We start from the raw sequence: 5,619 nt of genomic DNA on the forward strand, positions 1-5,619 counted from the left end.
CTTCTCCTATAGCGGCCGCCATGCATAATGCCATGTGTACAATATTTGTCGAAAAACCCTAATTTTTGGTCTTTTTGCTTCGTTTCTTCTAAAAAGGTCCCGAAAGAGCTAAATATCTGAAAACAACATAAAAGAGAGCATAACACAAGCAAAATGGTAATAAAGACCTAATAAACATGTGAAATCCAAGTCAAAAACGCGGTGTGATTCAGTGTGATCAAATTCTCCTACACTTAAACCTTTGCTTGTCCTCAAGCAAAACTATGTATAGCTCATGCAAGAAAAACAGTATCAACCAGAGTTAATTCAACGCAAAAAGGCTTATAAGTTCATTCAAGGAATGTATCGATAGGTACTAACAAATCGAACTAAGGATATTGTAGTGACACTTCTCACAAATGCGGTCATAGGCTTCGTTCCTATACAAATCAATCCACATCACCCTACCATACCTAGGCCTTCTTATCATCTTCTTCAAGTCTTTTTCATTTAGGTGCAATCACATTAAGCCCGTTATCCTCACACACTCATAGTAAGGTGACCGGTTAGTAATTATGATCTTAAGCATGGGGCTTTGGTACATAAGTTGGTGTAACCCATTTATTTAACCCAATTTGTAGTTGTGGGGGATTGGATCGTAATCCATCCTACCAAGTTCAGCACCAGATACCTCTGAACCAACCAACAATAGGCATATTATTATATTTTTATTTTTATTTTTCTTCTGCATGTTTCGCAAATGTCTTTATTTTACTAGGTTAAATGACCATGCGAGAGTCACCTAGCCCGGATTTTCATACAACTAGAGACCAAAGCAAGAATTTTTGTGATCATTCACTTATTTTCATCGGTCCCCTACGTAGAGAATGCTTAAGTCGGAGCTGACTGCAGGGATAAACTACTTAAGGACTTATTTGGAACAAAAATTAGGGCCATAGCATATGGGGTATCGGGATCGGCTCTTATAATCATGAAGCCTACGGTGTTAAGACAATATCGATTTTTAGAAAAAGTTTTCCCAAGTCTTTTACATCCCGTCATAAACCTATCTTATAGCCTGAATATTCAAGATACACTGTTTTCTTTGCTCACAAATTTTTTTTGGTAAGGTTAAAGAAATGGGGGAAGTACGGATACACTACACAGATGACTCGTCAAACACATGTTATTTATTGAAAGAAAAAGCAAACAACTAAAACACACAAAACATACTAAAAATAAAGGAAAGCGATAAAAATCTCCTCCCACACTTAAACCGAACATTGTCCTCAATGTTTTGATATGAGATAGGGTAGGAGTAACCTGGAAGAGAGAGAGAACTATGGGTGATCATCGGTACCGTCACCGTCACCGTGCTGGTCAGGATGCCTGGGTCGATGCCGCTTGCTATGAGTACTAAGTCCTTCCTGCAGCTGCCTAGAGTGACCTAAGAGAGACCCTTGGTTGGCCTCGATAAGTGCGAAGTGACGCTCAGTAGCCTGTCGCTGGCGATGCTGCTCATTAGTGATCGCAAGTAAGGACTCAAGGATAGTCCGATGTGCTTGCTCACTACGTTGCTGGGAGGCTACCATAAAACTCATATTATTTGTCAATTGTTGGTTTATGGTATTCAGAAGGGTGTCACGCCTTTCCTCTCGAGCCAAGTGCTCGCGCCACATCTCCTCAGTGATGTAAAAACCGGGAGCGATACCTGCAAAGTGGTCAGAAGAAGAAGGTGTAGTGTGTGCAGGTGATGCAGTAAGAATATCATGAGCAGGTGATTGGTCGCGTCGGTGATGTGCATCATCGGTCCCTTGCCCATCGTCCATAGGAACATTAGGTGGCAAAGGGCCGGTAAAAGATGGAGCATCGAGATCATACGTCCAGTTCCTTGCATGCCACACGTATGTACACTGAGAGCAAGGTAAAACAACACTGGGTATAGCTACAATATGGATCATGAGGTTATAACCACCTGCTCTCCGTACCTTGCATAAGTTCATATCCTTCAAAAAATTTAAGTTAATGGTGCGGTGAAGGAGTGGTTCTAAGGTGGCTAACTCAGCATTGAGATTTAATGCTCTAGCAATAGAAGTAATTAAACCACCAAAGGAAATGGTTCCTCCTTTTTTAAGAATGGCGGACATATGTGCAAGCATAAAAGGAATAGGATTGATCCTTCGATTAGTGAGGCAACCCTGTAAAAATAGCAACTCGCGAGCATTTACTTTATTAGAATTCTCCCGACCAAAAATAGTACATGCCAAACGATATTGAAAAATACGGATGGACGGGTTATGAATATTGGAAGCTAAAATTCCTTCAAAGGAAGTGACAGCCTCATTTGATAATATATTCCAAAAAGTAAATGCTTCGAGTGCCCATTCAGCATCTAAGGGTGTCTCAAAGATGGCACCCTCTCCGTAAGGCATTCCTAACAAACTTGCTAAAACATCGGTAGTGTACTCATATTCAATATTAAAAATTCTAAAACATACGGTACCAACTGTGCTAGCACTGCCAGGATAAACAGTGTAAATTAGGGAACTCAAAAATTCCCTAGTCAACCTATCATAGGTGGGTGCTTTATTAGCAAAAATATCATGTAATCCTAAAGTATCAAGCATATGAAAAACACTATGGTACGTCCCTAAATTATACAAACAATCTTCGTCTACATACCTGGTAGCGAGAATTTCCCGTGATTGCAATTTTTGTAAAATTTTGTTTTGTCGCTCTCCAGATTTTCCTCCGTGAAGAATGATGTTGTTGAACTCCATTCCAACCATTGATGGTGAGTGAAGAGAAAAATAGGTGTTTATAGAAAGGAAGTAAAAATGGAGTTTTAATGGGGTTTTGGTGGAGAAACAGATGAGTGAAGTTGTTTTCTCTTGATCCTCGGGGTGTATGGGTATTTGGAAAAATCCAGAATATTCATCCAGATAACAAAAGTAAGAGTGTATGGAAAGACGCTCAAGCATTTGATCTATGAATGGAGGGGGGAAATGGTCTTTCCTAGTTGCCTTATTGAGCTTCCTATAATCTATGCACATACGCCATCCGCCTTCTATACGTTTAGCTACATGCTCGCCCTTCTCGTTTTGCACGACTATGATGCCTCCCTTTTTGGGTACCACATGTGCAGGACTTACCCATTTACTATCGGAGATCTGATAGATTATACCAGCTTCTAGCAGTTTAAGGACTTCCTTCTTTACCACCTCACTCATTACAGAGTTGATTCTTCTCTGATATTCTTTGGAAGGTTTTGAATCTTCCTCTAGCGAGATCTTGTGCATACACACGGATGGGCTTATACCTTTTAAATCAAAGATGTTGTATCCTAAGGAAGACGGGTATCTTCGTAAAACATTCAAGAGTTGGTTTGTCTCGTCATGGTTTAAGGTGGCACTAACTATTACTAGGAGGTTCATTTCTTTATCCAAAAACTCATATCTTAGGTTCTTGGGCAATTCCTTAAGTTCTTGAGCTGGTTTTTGAGAATTTGGTGAAAGGTCCGGAGTAAGGGCCAAACATTCGTTAGTGTGAGGTTTCGTTTCCTTTAGCTCGTCATCCTTTTCATTCGGGTTTGAAAATGGTTCGATCACAGGTTATTCTTAATCAAATTCCATTATGCATTCATCTATGATATCGATCATGTAACATGTGTCTCCTGTGATTGGTGCCATCAGGAGCTTTGAAAGAATAAACTCTATCTTTTCATCCCCTACTTCAAAAGTTAATTTTCCTCTTTTAACATCTATTATAGCTCCGGCTGTTGATAAAAATGGTCTACCTAAAAGGATAAGGATATCGCCGTCTTCCTTGATATCCATGACCATAAAGTCTGTCGGGATATAAAGTTGACCGATCCTAACTGGGATGTCTTCTAAAAGGCCTATAGGGTACTTAACAGACCTATCGTCTAATTGGAGGGACATCTTAGTTGGTTATAATTCTCCTAAGTTTAACCTTTTACACACTGCTAAGGGCATTAAACTCATATTAGCGCCTAAGTCTAGGAAAGCTTTGTCGATCACATGACTCCCTAGAATGCAAGGTGTAGAAAAACTCCCAGGGTCTTTCTCCTTCTTAGCAAGTTTATTCTCGGAAATAAAGTTGCATTCCAAGGGTTTGGGATCGTCAAGCATACACTTGTTGGTTAAGATGTCTTTAAAAAATTTGGCGTAAGATGGAATTTGGGTGATGGCTTCAGTGAAAGGAATCTCTACATGAAGCTTCTTTATTACTTTTATAAACTTTTGGTATTGGTTATTGATTTTGGTTTATTTAAGTCTTTGCGGATATGGGATTGGTGGTTTGTACGGGGGTGGTGGTTTGTAAGTTTTATCCTTGGCTTCTCCTTCTTGGTCGGTTTTTTTTTCGGGTTCCACCAGTTCTTCTCCTTGGTTTGTAGGTATATTTTCTTTAGAGGCTTTGGACTCGCTCATTGCTGGGTTACGAGGCCCTTCATAAGCGGTCCCATTTTGTAATGCGATAGCGTTAGCTTGCCCTCGAGAGTTGGTTGAGGTTGTCCAGGGAATTGTCCTCCAGGTGTAGTTTGTGGGGCTTGGTTTTGTGCTACCTGTGAGATCTGGGTTTCAAGCATCTTGTTGTGAGTGATTATCTGATCAACCTTAGTCCCTAATTGCGTTATCAGTTCGTTTACGTGAATATTCTGGTTTAGGAATTCTTTATTTTGCTGAGTCTGGCCTGATATAAAGTTCTCCATGATCTTCTCAAGGTTAGGCTTATGAGGCACAACTTGCATAGGTTGATTTGGTTTTTGGGCTTGATAACCTTGTGGTCTTTGAGGTGCATAATTTTGGATAAGGTTCTGTTTTTTATAGGAAAAATTCGGGTGATTCTTCCATCCAGGGTTGTAGGTGTTTGAAAATGGGTTACCTTGGGCGTAATTCACTTGGTCGGTGTTCAGGTCGTTTAAAATGTTACACTCTGCCGATTCGTGTCCTTTAGATCCACAAAGTTCACACTCTGTGTGGACTACCGCTACGGTGTTAGTATTTGTAGAAATATGTTCGACCTTAAGGGCTAAGGAGTCCATTTTTGCTTGCATCATGTCTATAGATCTTATCTCATGTATTCCACATTAGGTCTCCCTTTTCTCTATTGATGCTCGTTCAGTTCCCCATTGGTAATGGTTTTGGGCCATATCCTCAATTAGGTCACAAGCTTCAGGGTAAGGTTTGTTCATCAGCGCGCCACCAGCGGCAACGTCGATGCTCATCTTTGTGTTATAATGGAGTCCATTGTAGAAGGTATGAACAATCAGCCATTGTTTTAGGTCATGGTGTAGACAGACTCTTAACAGCTCTTTATATCTCTCCCAAGCTTCAAAAAGTGATTCTCCTTGGTTTTGAGTAAATCTAGTTATTTGGTTTTGAAGAACAACAGTCTTATTGGGGGGAAAATATCTAGCAAGGAATACTCTCCTAAGGTCTTCCCAGGTAGTTATTGAATTAACTGGAAGTGAATCTAACCATGAACGTGCTCTATCCCTGAGGGAGAAAGGAAATAATCTTAAAGGAATTGCATCAGGTGAAGCACCATTGGATTTAAAGGTGTCGGCCAGTTGGATAAAGACTTTTAAAGGTTGATTTGGGTTCTCAGTAGCGAGAC

The 5,619-nt window shown here is 40.2% G+C and overlaps 1 non-coding gene across 1 annotated transcript; it reads left to right on the forward strand.

Moving 5' to 3' along the window:
• Positions 1-5,282: 5,282 nt before the first annotated feature.
• Positions 5,283-5,388, forward strand: LOC127116658 (small nucleolar RNA R71). Its single transcript, XR_007801464.1, has one exon. It is a non-coding gene; the product is annotated as a small nucleolar RNA R71 (small nucleolar RNA).
• Positions 5,389-5,619: the final 231 nt, after the last annotated feature.

Source organism: Lathyrus oleraceus, chromosome 1 (genome assembly GCF_024323335.1).
Source record: "Lathyrus oleraceus cultivar Zhongwan6 chromosome 1, CAAS_Psat_ZW6_1.0, whole genome shotgun sequence".
Taxonomy (NCBI): domain Eukaryota; kingdom Viridiplantae; phylum Streptophyta; class Magnoliopsida; order Fabales; family Fabaceae; genus Lathyrus; species Lathyrus oleraceus.